At 39.6% G+C, this 23,928-nt stretch overlaps 1 protein-coding gene across 1 annotated transcript in view; it reads left to right on the top strand.

The window, feature by feature from the left end:
* The first annotated feature begins 21,702 nt into the window (after positions 1-21,702).
* LOC135472602 (proton channel OtopLc-like) overlaps positions 21,703-23,928 on the top strand; it is a 28,540-nt gene continuing 26,314 nt past the window's right edge. The window contains exon 1 of the mRNA XM_064752179.1: positions 21,703-21,862. The gene's annotated coding sequence lies outside the window, so the exon portion shown is untranslated. The remainder of the gene's footprint in view (positions 21,863-23,928) is intronic.

Raw genomic sequence — 23,928 nt, 5'->3', positions numbered from 1 at the left:
GCGTGGGAGGTATTTCATAGCGTAACACAATTAAATCTGTTACACGGTATAAACGTTTTCCGGAACGGGGATAAAAATGGCCCCCAACTGTAGCGTGGGTTGTAATCGCAGGCACGAAATCTTTAGGTAGACAAATATTCTCAACGGACATGCACTTTGCAAGTCGCTCTACATGGTGGCATGGACTGTCTCCAAACACTTAACGAAGAAACATAAATCATGCATCATACTTTGTCAACCTTTTGAGCCAGTGTGTTAATAGATGTATGCATGTAGATGTAAGGTTCACGTATTCGTGTATTTTTAAGTGTTCCACGTGTTGTACCTCAGCCCCAATCATCAACAATAAAGGCCATTCACCATAAATCCTGTTGTCATATACACAAAATAGAGAGCCAGTGCCAAGTGGAGGTAAACCCAGACACGCTGTATCTGGAGTATATTACCATACATAACCCATATAAAAAAGAGACTACTATAAAAGTGGCTGAACTCGTCTAAGTGATAGTTAAAGGGAAATGAAAATATTAGCTACAAACAAACAAAAGTATATAAAGTTATCAAATCCTAGGTTTTGTGGAAGTTAAGGGAGCCGCAAGTGTATTAGTGAGCTATCATCTTTGACAGACCGGACCTTGCTGCTCAAATCAAATGAGCTTGGCCTATAAAGCTGGAAACAGCAGGCTTATCGTTCCGAGCTATCGTTCAGAAGTACGAAAATTGTTACAATATGATTGGCCAAAGAATGCCTTCAGCTGAGACATGTCAGTGTACATTTTTATCAATGAAAATCACAGTGGCTGTACACATAACGTTAACAGTTGTATGAAACGTAGGAAGCAAAACACAAAAGGGAATCCAATTATCTGCACACTGGAGTAAAATATACATGTACCACTTGTTTCAGCTTTATTGTAACATCTTAACATATTTTTGTGTGGCTTTATTGGATTGCCTTTCGGAACGGTTTAGTATAAAGATTCAACGTGGTTTGTGGATAAATTTTTCTTCAAAAAATCATGCGTTGTTTGCAGAAAACATGAAAGTAAATTTTCCACGACATCAAAGCCAGCGCAAATCTACAAATGAACACATTTATATTAAATCTTGATTTAAATCAATACAACTGACAGTTAGGGGGCTATCAAATATCGATCTGTCAGTCTTTCTATGACAGGTTCCAAGCAAAAGACTTGTCATCAGTCATTCAAATGTGGACCCAAGCTACTACAGAGCTGTTTACCACTGCGTCGATCATATATGTACACCCACACATTCAGTCAAGCAAGTACACGTACGGACACTTGCCACAAAAGTACAAAGCATGAAGAGCAACTGCAACTTACAAAACACTTGAAATAGAGCTTCGCCATGGAAGGTGTACCAGAAAATTGTAAAATGTATTATTGAGAACCACAGTTATACACTAATCATATAATACACAAGATTGAACTGCATGCAAATGCATGTTTATCTAAGTATGTTCAAGGCAATGTACACCTGATATAAGAACACTTCATGTAGTAGTATACGCCCTACTTCAATACAAACAACAACCTAAATGACTCCGTTCTATTTTTCGAATCAAATAACACTGAGTAGAGCCGATTTCGTTCAGCAGGCGTAGTGTTCTCATCGGCCGTTATTGTCATGTCAAGAACTCATTGTCACGATGAACAAAGTGTCATGTCCATTTCTTCCACAGTCTAGCCTGATGCGTATCAGCATGCTCTTAACACCCCCATGGAACGCTCACATAGTGAAGCTTGGGGTAATCCATTCATACAATAGGACGATGTTTGGAATGCCTTTATTACGGCTAAATCCTCGCTTGTTTATACTGTGAAAGATAAGACAGATTATTCGATAAGGGGAAGGGAATTCCCACTGAAATTTTTTACACATTAATCAATTAACAATGTTTTAACAATAGAACTCCGTTCTACGCGACTGTTGGTATCAAAATCGGTTGCAAAAATGGCCTTCACAACTACATCTAATAATTACAAAATTCTGAATGGCGGAACTGAAAGAACGGTTTATTGCGTAAATCAGTAAAGAGAGATAAATCTGGATAATGTTGAATTAATGACAACCATTTATACAATGACAGTATTATGGTGATTAGGATTAGACTATTTGGATACAGCGCAGATTCTAGTGTTGACATCTGCCAATATCATAAGACTGGAGAGGTAACTTAATTTGATCTTATTTTGTAATTTGAACGGCTGACTGCGGACCAAGATGAAATCGACTTTAAAAAAAAATGGAAATATGTAGTGCTATCTAGGAGCCCACGTGAACTTCCCTGTAACAGTGTATGAATGGCGCAGCAAATCAAACTTGTATAAGGGCATGTAAGAACATAGGCTGTGTTTATGAATAAGCAGTGTGTCAGTGGCAGAACAGTGTGAGTTGTACGCAAGCATGATACATGAACCAGTGCAATTTAACTGCACTGCAGTCTGTAATATTCTCACAATGTCCGCATGGTTCAGGGGAGATCAGTTTTATTCACTGGTACCATTATAGTCACGTGAAAATCCTTTCTTTGTGTTATCTAAACTTCCAGTAAAATGAAATCGAAAGCCCGTGTAAAGAATATTACATTCATAGCAAACCAAATCTTAATGTTTACTAAATAATGAACGAAACCATCGCAGTCATTCACTATGTGAAGATCACTGGGGTATACCGTTACGTATAGATTCTTTATATTATTCAAATGTTTGTTTGGTTTGATGGTTTTTCTTCATTATAAATGTGGTATTCACATTCTGACATATTTCGTTTTGAATATTGTTATCTTCATACCAATATATTGCCCTCGTGACTGTAAACCATAATCATTCATTCATTCATTCTGTAAAACAAAATCAACTTCTGTCAAATTCCACAAAACACTGAACATGAAGCTTAAGCTTCAAAACTGTTCGTAGACTTAATACCAGATTTAACTTTAAACCAAGTCCTCAGTTTTGTACTTACCCCAAAAATAATTGACAAACATTATATTAAACTGAGCTTTATTTATTGGTTTGGTGTTTTACGTCGTACTCAAGAACATTTCCCTTATATGACGGCGACCAGCATTATGGTGGGAGGAAACCGGGGAGAACCCGGGGGAAACCCACGACCATCCGCAGGTTGATGACAGACCTTCCCCACTTACGGCCGGAGAGAAAGCCAGCATGAGCTGGACTTGAACTCACAGGCTCTTTAGCCACTACGCTGCGCTAGCGCGCTAACCAAATGAGCCAGGGATGCTCCTGCTGCAGTTATACTTTAGACTTTGGTGTGCTGAATTGGCTGCTGAATTTGTCTAAAAATCTTAATTATAAAATCGACTTAACACCAGTTTTAGCTAATACACTTTTTAACAACTGGGCCCAGAACATTTTCCTGAACGTTCGTAATAAAACCACACTGAGACAATACTATGAACATGGTAATAGCAGAACGGGACGAGGGCTAAATTCGTAATGTCCAAAGGCTATTGACTGTTGTGTTTCAAAGACATATACCCATTCTCTACCTATATATTTCCTCAGGTCTAACACCGTTTCACTCTGTTGAAGAATAGAAAATTTGTCGCCACAATGGAAAGGTACATGTGCGTAAATCATTCAGGACTATAAACTTTAAATATTTATTCTACACTGAGTCAATCTCACCACATGTATACTTTTCAGCGTGAGTGTCCATAAATTAGCAATATTGACCTTATCGTTGCCTACATCTTCACTCACAATGCTAAGTTACTGTGTCAAGTGTGACTGTATTGTTTGGCGAACGCCTTAATGTGGTGTCGCGAGCTTACACATTGTATCAAGTATCCGAGGACACCAGGCCTAGGAGTCATGCATGCCGGAGAAATTAGGCTCAACCTGGGTCGTATAGAACAACTATGTCCTACATATACACTGTTCACACAGTGGTACACTTGACCATTGAGTTCAGTATTTACAACACAATGAACGTTGTGACACACCTTTACTTTTACCAAATAAGCTAAACAGCCATAAACAGTTACAAACATACTCGCATATAGATATTTGTGACGGCTTATCGGTACCCTTATTTACCAAGCTCTCCCATATCCATTATATACGACCGATTTTCGTGTATACCTCAACATGGACTGGAGTACACAAAGTATGCAGCTATATCGTTGGGACATAATTGCCGGATAAAATGATAAAATAGGGTATCACAAATAGTTTACACCAAACAACTCAAATTGTGCACATGATAACACATTAACCTGTCTCTCATCGATGTCTTTTAAGTTTTCACTTATTCTTTCCGCAATAGCACCTTTTCTTGAAATAAACATTCTTATAATAGCAATTCATTTTAACAGGAGTTGCCAAAGAGAACAATCATGGAGAGTCAAACGTTAACTTGATTGTTTCTATCATTTGCTTATTCATAGTAGCTATACGTTTAGTTACCATTAATTGTTAACTATCACCCAAAGGGTTTTTTTTGTTTTTGTTTTGTTTTGTTTTATTGTCTTCTTTTGTTTGTTTCCTGCCGTCTATATATCTCAGAATCAAACCTTCACGTGTTTCAGTGTCTAGGAGCCTCAAGTGGTTCTTCCTGTCTGGTTGTCTTACTGGTTAGCTAGATAAAAACAAATTGTTTCCTGCTTTCCTTTTTCCTCAAAGTATGGTCTCTCATACACTGGGCATAGTTGTTCGTTATAGTGAGAGATTTAAAACTTGCTATTGTCTTTGACTGGTGTTTTTCGCTCTCAAAGCTAGGGTTACATAACAGTGCCATTACACGAATGATAATGACATTTTTATTTCTGGAATTTATATTTTTTACAAATCTGGTCTAAAAAAATAGTCGGCTGGGTGTGCTTTCAAAAGTCGTCATGATATGGCTGAAAAATGCTGATGAGGCGCAAAGTTATAATTCATTCATTCAAAACTCTATTCAATAAATTTGATTATTCTTAAATTCATTCTCACAATGATTACTCTGTTGGGGTCCTTTGGGTATAGACTACCATGATGAGTATGGAATGTATTGTCTCTTATATTTCTTATATATTACGTTCGGGTTGACGTCTTAAAAGCCAAGTACAGTGCTAAACACAGTGCTAAATCAGTACAGTGTAGCATATTGTTTCCTAGTCGTAATGAGATGGCAGTAGAGGTGGAACTGAATGTAGTGTAATGATGAGCTATCCCAAGGAGGGACCACTGCCTTGTATGGAAGCCAGTCGAGGTTGCGACATGAGGACGGTACCATTCGCACGCGATTTTCAACGGTCGCGGGACGGGATATCCTCTTTCAGTTTGCATAGCCTTGGATAGATGATATGCTTCACCTTCATAACAGTCAACGTAACCGTGTAGCATGCGACGACGTACACTCCTTTGGTTAAGTTGATCCAAGATTTTGAATACCGGTACACGAGGATCCTGATGCACAGATCATATTTCAAGTGAACATAGCCGGCCACTAAATCTGAATCAATTAATAAAGTAGTATTCCATAAATGTTCTAAAACTATTTTTAAAATTCCACACCACTTATCAACAAAATTAATAGCAAACGAGCGTCGGTGCCTAGCCACTCGTTTGGTGAAGCCATTTTGCCATGTTATAGCTATCTACATCGACGTTACAAAACCTAGGAGCTGTCCCTTACCATCGGTATTAAACAATGTGACAATAAGAAAATACAAAGAAAAATGCCGGATACCCAACCAAAGAGTATCAGTTCTGTTCCGTTTTCACAGGGCCGATGTTTCTTTCAATTTGGCGCTCGATCACGATCCTCGCGGGCACAAGCGTCGTGAGCGGCACTACTCGTCCTCGTCTTCGACCTGCATAGATGTAAGTGTGTTGCCAGGCTGGCTGTACCGACTTCAGTGAATTTACCAAACATAGCAGGATATTGTGATTTATAATAGACTCTTTCATGCAGATTTTGGGAAGACATTTTCGTAATAAGAAAAAATAATGCTATGTCACAATATTTTTCTTCAAGGAATGACTCTTCCGAGGTGGTTTTCTCGACACAGGCAGCCGTTGTCATAAATGTGTGATCCATTATGCATCCGTTTAACAGCTAAACTAACCGCAAAATCCGATTTATTGCATCGATATCTGTCCATCCACGATAAGAAACCACACTGACAATCAAGAGCCAATATATTTTTTGACGTGACAGCGCTAGTGATTGGCTAAACTCATAAGGGTTTCTACATCATGGTTAGGGTCGACGGGGGCAAAGCGCCCACCTTAAGCGAAAGTTGATAGAAATCCAATATTATTGGACGCACTGAGTTGTCCCTATAGCTAAAGAGACATATGCATATACACTAAGTGCCAGCTGACTTATATTGGCGAATTCGCTTTTTAAGTGTCGTTTCAGGAGAGAAATACAAAAGAGATCAAATGGGCACTTTGCCCCACGGGTGGGGAAAAGTGCCCACGTATGTGGGGCAAAGTGCCTATACCCGGGCGCTTTGCCCCCCCCCCCCAAACCCCGTCGAAATAACCAAATTAAAATACAACTAATTGAAGCGGTGAATTTTTTAATTCACTTAATTGTTATGATGACTGTAAATATACACAAATTTAGCTCTCAGAATCACCTGAGTCACAGTTCGGGCAAACAAAACACACGTCGCCAGCAGTGCATTCCTCGTGTGCCCATTGTTCACAGCACATGCACTGCACACACACTTCTTTAGATCGCGAACGCGAAAATGGTTCACTACAAATAAGGCAAGGCCACTGGTCGTCTCCATCCTCGTCACTGTCTTCGCACTGAGTTCCCTGATGTTTGGTACCTCTGGGCTTTTTGATTGTTGTTGCCTTGCCCTTTCTGCGGCTTCCAGTCGACTTCCCTTTCTTGTCCTTCAAAGCTTTCATGTTCTGTTTCTCAACCAGCTGATCTTTATAAGGGGACGCTGTCAGCAGTGTTGCCTCCTCTGATTTCCGCTTTCTGCTACGGGGAGCTGCCAATTTAGGCAGAGGTGACAAACTGCGAATCAGTTGAGTTATATCTGTAAGCAGTACAAACAAATCATGTTTTAATTGAATACACAGATGTATATCACTAGTATACATATAAAACTATCCATTTTTAGCTCAGTTGAGCCTGGAGATGACAGCATTGGTATTTTAAAGAGCAGTGTTGTCAGCAAAAGTAAAAGCTCTTGAACACAAAAGCACATCCAAACACTTTCACATATATAAGCCACGTGCATATAAGCATTTGCAGTGGTTTGAAATTATGACTCTTGGAGACGTATGTATTTAAAGAGAGGACAGTATAAAGTCTTGTTAGTTTTAAACGAAAGGACACCATCTCACTGAGTTGTCCTCAGTAAAAGCAATAAAACATGTTTATTAGCTTTATGTTAACTCACCTGCAGCACATTCCTGGTGAATCAAATCGTCTGAATTTGTCTGTTGAGTAGCACCTGCGATATCGGAAGATCCTGGAGATTTCACGGTAGTTAACGGCGTTTCTCCACAAGATGATGGGATACTGGCAGAAGGTTCCCCATCGTGTGATAAGCCACGATGGCTTTCTGGATCATCTGGCCCTTCGTCCTCTTCGGATGAATCGCCAGTGGAAGGCATATTTGGTAAATCTGGTCGTACATCTGGATCTTCTGTGGCCACAATTTCATTATTGTCCGGTTCTGGTTGGTCCGTAACGGTTGCCGCTGCAAAGTCTTCGTCCGAGAAGACGTTCTCATCGAATGGCCAAATGCCACACATGCGAAAGCCGTTTATACATTTCTCTTGGGTAGCCGACCGATGAAACGCCTGACCAAATATTCCTGCCATGTCAAAGAACGATATACGTCTCCCAGGGTGCGACACCATCCAGGAATCTGCGGCATCATTGTAGGCACTCTTTAAAGATTTAAAGTATGTCCGATCTAAAGGTTGCATCTTATGTGTGCTGTGTGGTGGGAGAGTTAGCAGGTGAATCCCGTGTGCCCTTGCAAAAGTGACTGCAGCCAGAGTCTTGTGGCTGTGGTGTCCATCCAGTATTACTATTTGTTCGTGAGAACCTTGTGTGGCATTTGTGAAGGATGCAAAATGTTCTAGCCATTTAATGAAGAGTTCGGAATCTGTCCATCCACTGGGGTTGGCATATCCAACGGATTGTGGTGGAGCACCTGTCATCAATGTGTCATTCATTCTCTTTCTCGGAAATATGAACATTGGAGGAACATATACTCCAATAGCGTTCATAGCACAGATAACAGTGACATTTTTCCCTCTTTCACCGCTCGTCATCTTACCAACTTGCCTTATGCCTCTTGTTGCCAAAACTTTCCCTGGTTTGTGGACGTTAGTTACTCCAGTTTCATCCATGTTCCACACCTGTCTTGGTGTGAATTCTTTGGATTCTAGCAACAAAAAACTGTTGAACCTTCGGTTTGTTGAAGCCAACTGCTCTGGAAATGTTAGTACCTTGTGGCACCCTGATGCTGATATCTTTATGGCGTAACAGGAAAGCGCGAAGCCAACCCCTTCCAAACGTCGGACGTCATTTGTGGTTAGACCATATAAGGATTTTTCCATGTACTTTATGTGAGCATGAAGCTCATTCTCCACCTGCGTGGAAAGAATATTTGTGTATCGCCCCAGTTGTGACACACCAGGATTGGCAACTAGTCCATCTCTATGACGACGCAGAGTTCTTGGCGGAATTTTGAACTCCTTGGCTGCGACAAGCAGCGGTATTCCTGTTTGAACTTTCTCCAGGGCTAACTTTAACTGGTCATTTCCATATCCCCCTTGATTAGTTTTACGCTTGTAAGTCCTAACCATGATGCTGAAAGAAAGGAAAATACTGTGATTATCAAGTATTATAGCCAACGCTGCACAGCCAATGCTGTAAATATGTAGGTCTAATATTTATCTTGCAGATATTTGTTTAATTATTTTTAAGGAAAGACTTTAGATGTAAGAGTTTTAGTACATTTTAGTACTATTTAAGATGTAGGGGCAAAGCGCCCACTAAGAAGGGGCAACGCGCCTAGGTAGGCGCTTTACCTCCAACAATTGAAGGGCGCTTTGCCCCCACCACGTGCTTTTTGATCTTTCTTTTTTATGGGATTGACCTGAAAGTATCACTTACTAATTTTGTAGTGATTATGTACTGTACATATCAGTTTATTGGTGTGCAATAGCATTTTATCGTTACTGTTAATAAACTGGCAGTAGAACGCTTTATGTAACTGTCAATTTTTACATCAATCCTGGGTAAAATCAAACTTACCTCGCAGAAAACTCAACCACCGCTCGATCGGAGATGATGCAACAGTCAGTTGACAACATAGAGGGCAGCACCTGTGTCGCATTGCTGCCGAGGATGGAGATGACGTCATATTTTGTATTTCGGCAAAAGGCGCTTTACCCCGAGTGGGCGCTTTGCCCCGCCCTACCCCCTCGGAGTGAATCGGAGTGGGGCATTTTTACGCAAAAGACAGTACAGAGGGCATTTTTATACAAACGACAGTGCATGGGGCATTTTTACGCAAAAGACAGTACAGAGGGCATTTTCATACAAACGACAGCCCGGGGGAGGGGCATTTTTACACAAACGACAATATGTGGGGCATTTTTATGCAAAGAACAGTACATGGGACATTTTTATACAAACGACAATACAGGGGCATTTTACAAGAACGACAGTACAGGGGCATTTTTACACAAACGACAGTACAGAGGGCAATTTTTCACAAACGACAGTACATAGAACATTTTTATACAAACGACAGTACGAGGGGCATTTTTACACAAACGACAGTGCAGAGGGCATTTTTACACGAACGACAGTACAGAGGGCATTTTTACACAAACGCCAGTACAGGAGACATTTTTTTACACAAACTACAGTACATGGGACAGTTTTACACAAACGACAGTACATGGGGTACAGGGGCAAACGACTTATGACCTAACCACAACGGCACTGGCCATACAATTCTGACGATTCTGAAGTGGGCATAGATCAGGGGACGTAACTCCTACATCATTCATCTTGATTTTTGCATGTGTCCTTATTCTGTATATATATATATATATATATATATATATATATATATATATATATATATATATATATATATATATATATATATATATGTACATTGTATACAGTGGAATTTCAACAAGTTTATGAGGAAAGAACTGTGAGCTTCGTATATCGCTCTGTGTCACGGCCTGTACTAGGCCTGAGATTAAGTTGTCAAGAGTTAATTATGAAAGTTGATTGAGAGTATTGTGAGATTGATTTGTGTGCCTGCGTGCAGCCATTTTTGCGAAAACATAATGCAGATCCTGTCAATGGTGGTTAGTATGGTTTTTGTTTGTCATAACTGTTAGCCCTAACGTCATGACAATTTGTAATTCAACTGGATAACTGTGTAATTTTCATCTAGAAGCTTTATTTCGAGTAAAACGGCATAAATGAAAAACGCACATGGCGTAATGTTATAACCATCATTTCGTGCCCAGTTTTCATTTTGTGTAAACTGCACTGTTAACGCACATGTCTTGTTACTTTCAGCTTCACTTAGCTTTCGATCTAACAAATAAAGCTTCAGTATCAAACCCAGAACTTCGGTGTAACTGTTTCTTCGTCGCAGTGCGAGATGTGAGCGGTGATGCTACACATGCTTACTAAAGCTGGCATACTCCGTTACTCTCCGTCTTCCTATCTCCCAGTTTGTCCATATTGGGTAGTGGGAAGGTCACATTTCTGAAACCCCATTTTTAACATAAACCATTCACTTAATGAGATATGTGATATCCCAGACGCCAGATTTACTCTAAGGTCCGGTCACACCAGGGTTTGATCTGTGAGAGTTTGAGCTCTGGCTATGGTAGTGTGCTGGCCACGGTACATATGAATCTGTTGTTAATTATTAAAACATTTGTGGAATTACATGGTGCACATGATTGTTATTAAGCCATCTGAAGTGCTGTAAGGGTACCACTATCGGAGAGTAAGGATTAGAAACAACTGTCTTGTTTAACTCTCAGATCAGCGATAGGCCTTACACAAGATCAAACAAATAAACATGAAGACGGTTGAATAAGTTCAATACATATATTTTAACAAAATACATACATATTACAACTGACAATAACATACAAAACAATACAAGTAATTGCAAATATATATATATATATATATATATATATATATATATATATATATATATATATATATATATATATATAGTCTCTTACTCATGACAGCGTCTAAATCCGGATGGAATATCTCGGCTTCCAAAGGCGAGTCAGTCCACATAAATATAGAATCCACAGCCCAGATGAATTCCTCAATCTACGGATGACAGTCCTTTAAGTGGTTTATTCCCCCAACTGTCTGTGAATGTGTAACCTCTCAGATCGACGGGTTGACAGCAGTGTCTGTGATGCCCAGCTATCGATGTATATTTCACTCCTCGGAAATACGCAGTCACTTTCAGGGAAATGTACGTAATTGCACAAAGAGACTATGAGCGATACAAGCTCCAAAATAACGTCTCAAAAAATAGCAAGTGGCAAAACATAAGCTCACAAAGTGCAACGTACAGAAAATGGAGCACAAATGACGAATGTCGAATGATGTGAGAGCCGATATCTCCAAACCCAGGAAAATCCTTTATAGTGGATGACAGTAAATATGACTGCTCTCAAGTGGACTTGTTGAATGAATGACTGCAAGCTTCACAACCCTTAAGAAGATCCATCTTTTCATTTCCTACCCTATCAATACAATCCTTAATACGGGGAATAGGACGGGGAATAGGACAAGAATCCGTCTTGTTTACAGCATTGACATTCTGTAATCCACGCATAGGCGTATAGAACCATCGGTCTTAGGATAACTACATCTGGGGAACACCAGCCACTCTGGCTAGGTTCTAAAATCCCATTATCTATCATGTACTGTATTTCCTGGTTAACACATTTTAACTTTGCAGGGTTAATTCTGTTTGATAGGTTCAGCCCGTCCTACATCTACATCATGTACTGCAACATTAGTGCAACCTAATCCCATCATATCTTAGAGTAAGTCTAGAGAGCTTACAAATATCACGTATCTGACGTATAGAAAGATGACTTGACACTTCATCTAAATTGCTCAATACACTTGAGTTATCCAACTTAGGATCAAACAAACCAACTTGGGTGCTAACTGGCTTTTTGGACTCGGTACATCTAGTAGACAATTCATCGCTCTCCTCTACATGATTTACTACTGTGCTAGCCATAGCTATTGACTGACTTGCATCACGGGAATTATACTTCTTGGGCATATTAATGTGACATACTCTTTCAGTTTTCCTACGGTCGGGTGTGGTAATAATGTAGCTGACATCGTTAACTTTCTTCACCACTTGATATAGTCCACTAAACTTGGCCTTAAGCGGTTCCTGGGGTAGGGACGGCAAAATTTCCTTAGGTAAACCATATCTGGTGAAAACTGTAACAAACTATTAACTATTTGAGGAGTGGTTATCTGTTTCAAGGACATGGCCTCCGGAAATCTGGTAGCTGTATCGATAATAGTCAGAAGATACTTGTATCCTGACTTAGTTCTAGGTAGCGGACCAACCGGATCAATCAGTACCTTTCTAAAAGGTTCACCAAAAGCAGAAATGGGAATTAAGGGTACAGACCTTACACTATGCTGTGGTTTTCCTACCAGCTGACAGGTGTGCCATGTTTTACAGAAATTAACCACAGCCTTGTAAATCTTAGGCTGGTAAAAATGGCGAGTGATTTTACTTTCTGTCTTTCTAATGCCTAAATGTCCATCTATTGGAATCTCGTGAGCCATCCTAAGTACTTCCTGCCTATAACTTGGAGATAGGACAACTTGATTAAAAATTGGCCAGTCATCATTAGCTGATACATAAGGGGGTCTATACTTTCTTCTCAACAGCCCATCCTCCATGTAATAACCAACACGTACATGAGCTATTTGCTCCACATATAAAGCAGACTTACTTAATTCCCTTAATTTGGGATTTGTGTTTGTTGTTTAACCACATCAGATCTACAGAATACCAGTCTGTCTAACTCCAGACCACCCTCTACACCGTCAATATCATGAAAGAAAATTTCATCCGAATTAATATTACCCGCTGAATCCCCAGGGGTAATAGAAGAAATGTCTTCCTTCCCTCGCCATTTTGTGTGACCCGGTAACCATATAAAAGGGAAATATACCTGGAAACTCCTCTTGTAGATCTTCTGCATTTCCGTCCAAAACCGGAACACTACAGACAAGAGGACACGCCTTAATTTTATCTTCTGCTAAGTCATTACCCAGCAAATAGGAAGTACCTTCCACAGGCAAAGTATGAATAACCCCTACAGTTACTAATAAAGTAACCAAATCAGAAGTAAGTGTAACCTCCAACAATGGAACAGACATAAACTTTCCATTAATACCCTGAATTAAAAGATGACTGTTGGCCTTATCAGAATGTGCAGGAATCACATCTGCCAACATCAATGACTAACTAGCCCTAGTATCACTAAGTTTAAGAACAGGGGAGATAACTCCCTTACCAGTTACCACCACCATCAGATATGAATCCCTAGTATGTCTCTGAAGTCCGCCCTACTCCCTTAACTTGTGCTTTAACGACAGGACCAACACTATCTGGTTTACAACTAGAGTTAACAAAAGGTACTGACTGTCGCTCGTCTTTTTTCTTCAGTACTGGACACGTGGATAATAGGTGTCCTGGGGCTTTACAATAACGGCAAAAAGATGGACTTACATTTTGAGGTTTAGACTGGAAGGTCTTCTTGTCAGAAGAAAAACCCACAATTGACTTATGCTTCTCACCGATCTGTTGTCCGTACTAAAATTTGAAGTTTTCTGATTAGAAATCCACTTCTTCTGAAATTTAGGCTGAAAATTTTGTCCACCAGTTTTATGATTTAACTCATATTCATGGGCCAAACTGGCTGCGGTCTTAATGTCCTTGACCTTCTGTTCACCTAACTAAATCTTGACCTCATTAGGAACACTGTTCTTAAATTCCTCCAAGAGAACAATCTTCCTTAATTGCTCAAAAGAATGATCTGACTTCAGAGCCCTGTGCCAGCTGCCAAACTGGTTTTCTTTAACCATGGCAAACTCCAAGTACGTTTCACCAGACTGTTTTCTAACCTGTCTGAACTTCTGTCTATAGGCCTTCGGCACAAAGGTCATAAGCAGACAAGTCTATTGCCTTAAATGTGTTGTAATCTGAAAACTGATCTACCGATAAAGCAGAATAGACCTCTGCAGCCTTACCTTCAAATGTACTCTGAAGTAGCATTCTCCAATGCCTTTCAGGTCATTCCAAGCTTACAGCCATTTTCTCAAAGGATAGAAAAAAAAACTTTCTACATCCTTATCATTAAATTTGGGCACTAATCGAATGGTTCGAGCCAAATCAAATTCTTGGTGACTATGACTAACAGCTTCAATACCATTACTTTTAACTTGGAGTTCCTTCAGTTTGGACTCCTGTTCTAATTTCTCTCTCTCTCTCTCTCTGTTTGTTAATAGCATCCACCACTTCACTTTTTATAAGACTCTGGCTTTAGTCTGATTCAAACTTGTAAGATATTTTCCTTAAATCTGCCTTCTTAAATCAGACACCTTAACAACTGAAAATCCTCACCGTCAAGGTATGACTCTACATTAAATTCCTCAACCATAATGACACAACATAGTGTACAAAGAAACAATATAAATAGTTGTACAAAATGTGAATCTCTGTTTGATCCAGTACAGGAACCAAAATACCGCTATTCAAGCTGACAATTAACGTGCTACAATTTTAGTTCCAATACATGCCTTAAATATGTAAGGGCACCACGATTGGAGAGTAAAGTTGAGAAACAACTGGCTTGTTTTACTCTCAGATCAGCGATAGGCCTTACACAAGATCAAACAAATAACACGAATATGCTTGAATAAGTTCAATACATATATTTGAATAAAATATACAAATATTACAACTGACAATAATATACAAAACAATACAAATAATTACAAATATATATGTATAGCCTCTTACTAATGACCGCGTCTAAATCCGGATGGAATATTCCGGTTTCCAAAGTCAAGTCAGTCCACGCAAATGTAGAATCCACAGCTCACATAAATTTCTTAATCTACGGATGATAGCCGTCCTGCAATAAGGAGGCAAATTACACGTACATGCACCCTAATGATTCCTTCGTCGCCATATGACTGAAAAATTGTTGAGTACGACGTTAAACCCCAAGCACTCACTCACTTACGGATGATAGTCCGATAAGTGGTTTATTCCCCAACTGCCTATGAGTGTGTAAATTCTCAGGATGGACGGGTTGACAGTAGCGTCCTTGATACCGAGCTCTCGATGTATGTTTCGAAGCCTCGAGAACGCTCGACTGAATGACAGTGCAGGCTGTAACATACACAGAGGGGAAAATGTAGTTCAGACACTGACAAATAAAATAAATAAATAAATATCAGCCTACTGTTAATGGTTAAGACATATGTGGAGTTGCATGGTACATATGAGCCTATTGTTGTTAAGACAGATTAAAATGTGGACAACTTAAAAACATTTTAAGAGAATATCATATATTGAGTCTGATGTTAAAGAGCTGTGGAGTTGATAGATTTATGCCAAACCAAGTTTGGGAGTAACGAACTGAAGCATGATGAGGTATTCCCGCTGAAATTATGCGCTTAGCACCATTATGACATGACAAGGAGAATATTTGTTATATAAATATATATATTTGCACAAAATCATTTACTCACTCGTGTCTGTATATGGAGGTTGCACTCGTTTACATAAATGGCAGTAAACAACTTGTAAAGATGAAGTCTTTTTTTTAAGGCTTTTTGCATGTTGAGAAGTTCACATCGTAATCGGGAAAATAAATACGCCCATATTCAGTACATTTAGTGATTATAATTTGTTTGTCAGTCTCCTTGTCTAGAATTAATCAGTTCCTTTATTAATGAAGGCAACACACCTTACATTGGTCTACAGATACCATGCAAGCGTGGTATCACTTGCTCGTGACCTCTGACCTCTTCATTCAGCCGGATCGCGTCGTTTTTATTTACCAAATGGGTGCATGACACACAGAGACGAGACTGGCAGTGTTTTCTTGTCCAAGTGACCGATCTTTGCAAAGCATCCTCAAATATTCTCCTAACAGGACCGCCACTTACGGAATAGCATCTCTCCGACAAATAGAAGCCATGACACATGTCACTGTGCAGGATCAGTATAGTCGTTGTGCAGAAATTAAGTAGACGTTTTTTGGACTCTATCATCATAGTGATTTATGCACATGAAAACCTAATTGTATCAATTGCCAATTATACTCTCTTAAAACGCAAATTTTAATGTGTCAACATTTTCTCTCAAGTGTTGAATGATTTATTTATTTATTTATTTATTTATCTATTTATTTATTTATTTATTTATTTCATTAGTGTTTCACGCTGTACTCAGGACTATTTCACTTACACAAATGCGGCCAGCATTATGGTGGGAGGAAACCGCGCAGAGACCGAGGGGAAACCCACGACCATCTGCAGGTTATTGACAGACCTTCACACATATACGGCCGGAGAGGAAGCAAGCATGAGCTGGACTTGAACTCACAGCGACCGCATTGGTGAGGGGCCCCTGGGTCACTGCGCCGCGCTGGCACGTTAACCAAGTCGGTCACAGATCCCCCAAAATGATACAGGATGTTAAATGTTGAGAAATGTTTGAGCACCTACACCTTAAAATGTTTCGCCACCTAATGGTTATTCACAATCTGTATAACGTAATGTTATACAGACAACATTATAGATAGATATAGACTTTAGAATCCAAGCATTTTGTAAATATTTTCTCTCCTCCATCACTGACAAAATGTTGGATTTAATATTATTAAAGTTATATAGCGGAGTAGCATTTCACTTTAAAAGGGTGTACTATCTCCTTTACTTGTACATACGGGGCATATATATATATATACATATATGAAAAATAATTCCGTGTGTTAAATAAAATCGTCCAAAACAGATATAGTTTTCTTTGTACAAAAAGGGACTTTTGTGTAAAAGAATATTCCTATAGAAGAATGTATTCCATAAAAAATGATAGACCAACTTTGCTGATATTGATAAACTGCTTTGATAATCTCATCTTTAAGGGAATTTCACGTGAGCATCACTCTAAAATGCCTGCAAATCAGCTAAGCGCAGAAATGGATTGAAAATGGTGTATATTGATACCAGAGCTTGTACCCGTGGCAGACATACGCTGAGGACTAGAATGCCTAACGTGAAAGCAGCAGCCGCCAAACGGGGGAACTGCTGCCCAAGTACCACTGTAATACGATGCATGTGTGACCTAGATATCTTCTTCTGAACCCAAACACAACGCCCGCGCGACAGGGTGATTAATAAAACGTCCTCTTTGCAACCGATCGACGCGCTGAATTCAAGTTTTTAGTAGGCTTTCTGTGTGCATGTGTGTGTATGTATACATGTGTGTTGTCTGCGGGAGATTCAACAGGGTGTACATACGTAAAGCTTGTGCTACAAGAGGGTTTGTAACAAAGGGGACAACGATTTGACTGAGGCTTGATGACACAAACAAGGAACGGACCGCGTAAAGGACTGTTACAGTCACAGCCATGTTAAAAAAGCAGTCGTCTCCGTCTAGCAGTAAGAGGTAAGATCATAGACAGTGCATTGTCAGTCAGTGTTTTAAATTTACGAACCATCCTTCTTCATACGTTGAATGACAAAGCGCGTAGGAATACCAAGCGCGTTATCTGTTAGAGTTATCAGGGATTATGAACACACGGTTAAACTGTCTGCAGGATTATGTTGAACGCGTTCAAAGACAAACGTCCAGTGTAAATCATATCTATTTTCAAATGAACAAGCATATGCTAATGCATCTTTGTGTTGCCTCTGCTTGCGGTTGAGGCCTGACAAACCTCTTCATAAATTTTACAACTCCCCCACCCCTTTAAAAACACTGTGAGCCTAACATTTTCTACATTAACATATCGTACGTATATAGCTTGCAAGTTCGCCACGTGTCATCATGTCAAATCACTCATCGCTATTTTATGAAAACTGACCGTTAGAACTAAGTTTTTATATGAAACATCTGTCTGTAATTTGAGGCTGGACACAATCAAATTACAAACATTGCGACTAAATATATATTTGATATTAAACCCAATATATTTGGTTGAAAATGTCTACCAAACTATTATTAATCGATAAAAAAACGTACGTCTTCCGGGATTTTTGTAAAACTAAGGTTCGGCATGAGCAGCCCAACTGAGGTAAACTGACACGAGGCCATAGGCCTATTTCATCGGTTACGTGTGACCATTTGCCAATGATCACACTGTCATCGCTGCTCTGGTTTTGCTCTTTATTATGTTCGTCTTAATTGTATATTATGGGTCTGCAGTTGTCACGCATTTCTTAGGTGAACAATGGGAGAATGAGAAGCTTTGAAGGCGACATGGATTGTCTCCCCTGGACTGTTTCGTTTTTAAAGAGACTAAGGCCTACTGGAGATTTTTCGCGAAAAATAGATCAGTTCAAATCAAATTGAATTTTTCTGTTATTTTAGAATAGCATAATTGGCTTATTATTTACAAGCGCGAGGCGTGATTTCAGTCCCGGGCTGTATAGGGAATTTTGAATTTCCCCGCTTTTACTGCTCGTTCGTTTCGTGACGGAACAGCTGTCAGCGACGCTGGTGTGGCCGTTTACAATGCAGCCTAACCTTGGTTGAAGACGACTTACCATAAATGTAGCAGAAGTGTACATTCGCACATGAGAAAGTTTGTGCATGTACAACTTGTCATAGGTCAGTGGTTTCCCCCAGGACACTCGGACGGACGGACGGCCACCGTTTGAGCGTAAAATTCTTGGGTGAATTTTAATAAATAAATAAATAATCTTTTATTATAGTTTTTTGCCTGGTGGTGATCTGGAGTTCTACTTTTTTTGTCCCCCAAAACGCGTGCTGCTTTTGTAGGACAAATGTCGCCGTAGTACCATACAGTGAGATTTTCACCCAGGATTACGTTTGTGTTCTTGTATTCCTCAGCTGGTGCATGTGACTTTTGTTGGCCCTTTTGCATTGTTTTAATGTGATTTTGGGTCACATGTGATGATAACACAGCATTTTGAGCGTATATAGACCAGTGACGTCTTTGCCATTGCCATCAACTTCTCTGCATTTTGTTGCCTAATTCCCATGGTCATCGTGCTAGGGGCATGTAATTTGTTACTATTTATGCATTTACATGAACAGTTAGAATAAAACCCTATCTGTGAGACCATATTTCACCGGTTTCGTGTGACCATTTCCCAGATATCACACTGTCGTCGCTGCTCAGGCATTACTCTGTACGCTGTCCGTCAAATGATTATATCATGCTTTCTGACTCCGGGATTCCTGGTGTCAGGCTGCTTTCAGCTGGAGCATAGTAAGGAACTGAAAACACATATATTTGTGGCATATGGTTTGTGTATTTGTTTTGTTCCTACACATATGTGTCTACAGCTAACCATTGTATTTTCTAAGGTGGTTATAGTTGTTGAATTTATATGTGTCTGAGGGAGTTCGTGTTTCTGTGTTTGATCTTTTGTCATATTCTTTATTGTCTGATTGTTTTCAAGTTGTACACTAGATACTTGTTCTCAGGCGGCTGTGAATTAATTCGGACAACACAGCTAGATGCAGGCGGTTGGTTTCATCAGCAAGATTGCGCATATAAAATGCTTACGTAATATAAGTAATGTGCTGTTGAAAGAAAAAAAAACATACGTCATGAAACCGGCTGTCTCCAGTATTGTTAACAATAGAATGGGTGATAAATTGGTCATACATCACCATAGCTCAAAACCAGACGCTCTACAGGTAAGTGTAAGGTGAAACAACAGGAAAGAAACTCCGAATGCAGAACCCATGTTTGTAATTCTCGAAATTTCGGCATTTATTACACATTTGTCAGGAAACTTAACTTTGTTATGCTGGATAATTCTGCGTTTATGAAGCTATCATCGGAAAATACATATACCAATATATGTTTCCTTACATCAGATTTAATAGACCCCGAAGCATCCTATATGTTTCCTGACGATGGGTTAAAAACGCCGAAATATCGAGCATGTCAAACACGAACTCTATATTCTGAATTCCATTCATGTTAGATCGCTCATTCAGTCCATCGTGTTTGTTTAAATACTGCATGTATAATTGGTGGTAGGTATTGCCACATTTTTACTGAGACTATATGCTAATCTATTACGATGTGATATTTCTGATATATCGCCTGTGGTGATCAGCAGGCGGTCATGTATTCTTTTATAGTAAGTCGTTCCCGCGCTCTCAGGATGGAGATTCGGGGCATCATGCACAGGCGACTGTCGCCGCATTGACCGTCAATATCAGAACATGCTTGATTTTTTAGGTAACCAAAGAACAGATATACAAATTTATCAAGAACAGGTAAAACGTCGTACGGACAGCTTGTGCATGGGGATGTCGATTTTTGAGAATCTTTCCGCGGCACACCAATCGGAAAAATCCCAATGGGTTTGAAGTTGCTTCACTAACTATCGATGTGGTAATCAACTATCAAATCAGCGAACTTTGACAAATCGTTCTGTTCGACATTACGTGCTCAGAATATGCCAACCGTTTTGTAAAAGGATTTACCTTTAAGGAAATGTGTCAGCTTATCTGACACCACTGTCATATGTGGTTATCAAGATAGAGTTTATATATGGGCCAAATTTGGAAAACATATTCCTTTTTATTGACACATGACTTTTTGGTTGTTGCCCGATGTGCCCGCAAAAATCGCCGGGCCAGATTGTAGGCGGTAATGGCCGAAAACAGCCGTCGTGCCGACGGACTTATGTAAATCGTGTATAATGTAACTTCGCCTTAACAGTGACTACATGTACATGGAATAACCTGTATCTGTCTTTTCTTGCCGGTATGTACGTCTGTTACCGAAAACTCACGAGAACCGATCCCCGTATACCTTAACAAGAGCTGATAAACCACACGTTATCTTCTCGTGAATGATTGTCATTAAACAGTATTTTGTTGACCTTTGACATGTGTTTTCAGATAAGATTTCAGATAAATAAATGTACGTTGTATCCATAACGATAGGGATCGGCCATTAATCGGCTTTAATACTTCAGCGAATTGTAATTTGCCTATACGATGTACAACGACTTGAAATATTTCTGATATGTTCAACACATATAAATCTCACCTAAAATATGGAAACAAATTATATATACAACTGACTAATCACTTGTGTGTATTTAAAGTTGGTATATGAAATCAGCAATAAGTCTGAATCTGACAGAAGAGACACATTTATGCCTACACCGATTACACGGGACACGGTTACAACAGCTGTTCACATGAGGTGAGCATATGTTAACAGAGCCGAGGATATGCTGTTGACTAGTTGGACATCAATGTCGAACAAGGCATTATAATACATGCAGTCTGTAACGTTGCAGCGGATGGCCTTTAAAGCCCACAGCTTACCATAAAGTACACGTACGTGTCAAGGATAGGAATGGACGTACCACGGCGGAGCTGGTCCTCTTGGGGACTGGCATTAAGAATGGATATTTAATACCTGACTTAAATACTGAGGCTACAGTGTCGCCGGTATTGGCGTGAAACTGTCTCCGTGTGTGACCCGGAAAATAACGGTAGTGTAGTCTGTGGCCGGCACAAAACGATTCTGGCCAAACAAAGCTGGTTGCTGTGAGTATTGTGCTTTCTACAGAGTGTCCCAGAAGTTGTGCACCATCCCGGTTTTCATTTTTTTCTGTGTTTCAGATTTAATACTGATTTTAAATTGTTTTTCTCTCTTTCAGAGTTAATTATGGCTAATAAACTAACAGTACAAGAAAGAGTTGAATTGGTTTTTATGTTTGGAAAAATGGGGCAACACACTGCTCTGTAGCTCAAGCATTCAACCTCAACCTGGATGGTGCGCGACTTCTGGGACACCGTGTATATTGCCTGATGCATGCGAATCAAGATAGCTCTAGACTTACCCACCTGTCGGAACTCTGGCAGGTAAATCTGACAAATAATATGTGGTTGTCAGCAAAAGTATTTTTCAGGGCATTTTTGACAAGGATGGTCAGGGACGTGACTGACAGATGAGACATAGCTTGATGCAAACTGAATTAGATGCAACAGAGAGAGCTGGTCCTCCTTCTAGAGATTGGAATGGTATACAGCTAAAACACGTCTGCACGTTATATGTATAATTATATAATTGACATAGTTCGTATACCTGCATCAGCCCTGAACCAAAATCGAGATTTCCAATGTTATGTTATCGCTCACCCTTGTCTATTGTTTTAACATTATGCTTTTACATTGATATATTTTCTCTCACCATAATACTGGCCGCTGTTGTATAGGTCAAATATGCTTAAGTACGGCATAAAACACCAGCCAAATAAATAAATAAATAAATCTGTATGAGACCCGAGATAACATTTTTGAGGCCTCCGTGGCCAAGGTGTTTAGCACGCCGGCGCGGCATAATGACCCAGAAGCTTCTCTCCAATGTGGTCGCTGTGAGTTCTCGTCCAGCTCTTGATGGCTTCCTCTCCGGCCGTACGTCGAAATGTACATCTGTCAGCAACCTGCGGATGATCGACCATAATGCTTGCCGCCGTCAAATAAAATATTATTGAATACGGCATAAAACACCAATGAAATAAATAAATAAATAAATAAATAAATAAATTTAGATGAGCCACATCTAAGTATTGATATGAAATGTCTAATAAGCTTATAAACAAACAGCGGGACATCTGATAATGTCAAAGTTGGGATTATATCGATCAACTATATGAAAACTGAAAGTCGTCTTATATTGTCATAATCGATGTTTAATATAATTGAGCTATGGAAAGCCGTATTATTCGACATTACGTATCCGGAATATTTTGCCTTTAGGGAAATGTGTCATGCTAATCGCCTGCACGGTGTACAGTGGCGCGTTTTGACAGCTATCAAGCCACGTTAATCAAATAATGTAGCAGTTTTCAACTGTGGTTGTACAGTGCCCGAATGATGACATCCTAAACTGTGATATAGAGTAGTGGCACTGATAGACAACTGGGATGGAACAGGTGACAGGAAATATTTTTTTTTATTGGGTGTCATATTTATCCCCACATAATGAGATGTATAGTATAGCCGATCCCTATATCGACTTGTCGCACACAGTAGATCTAAAGTAACACCTATTCTCAGCCTTCCACTGTTAGTCAAATCGAAATCACCGCCATATTTTGGGGAGTAAGCTCTCTCTCTCTCTCTCTCTCTCTCTCTCTCTCTCTCTCTCTCTCTCTCTCTCTATCTCTCTCTCTCTCTCTCTCTCTCTCTCTCTCTCTCTCTCTCTCTCTTTGTGTGTAATATTAATATTAGGTTTTTCAAAAATATTAGGTTTGACCTTTGCAACGAAAGATGCGTCATCGGGTAGACTCAGTGTAAATAGGCGCATACTTCTTCTGACCTGTTGTTAATATTGTTATATCTAGTTAAGCGAAAAGAGGCGGCCACTAGGACTGACTTAATTAAAACTGATAGGTTCTGGGCATACAACGTATCGACTGGAATGAACAAGTTGATAATAATTCACATAAATATGATGCACCCCTATATAATAAGCTAGAATTAAATCTCATTTTAAGAATTAAGTTAGAATAAGTTATATGAATGAATGAATGATTATAGCTTAACGCCACATTGGCAATATTTCAGCCATATCATGGCGAGAACAATGTGAAAACACGAGACGGTTG

This window comes from Liolophura sinensis, chromosome 8, assembly GCF_032854445.1.
Source record: "Liolophura sinensis isolate JHLJ2023 chromosome 8, CUHK_Ljap_v2, whole genome shotgun sequence".
Taxonomy (NCBI): Eukaryota; Metazoa; Mollusca; class Polyplacophora; order Chitonida; family Chitonidae; genus Liolophura; species Liolophura sinensis.
This window is presented reverse-complemented; position numbering and strand designations above follow the sequence as displayed.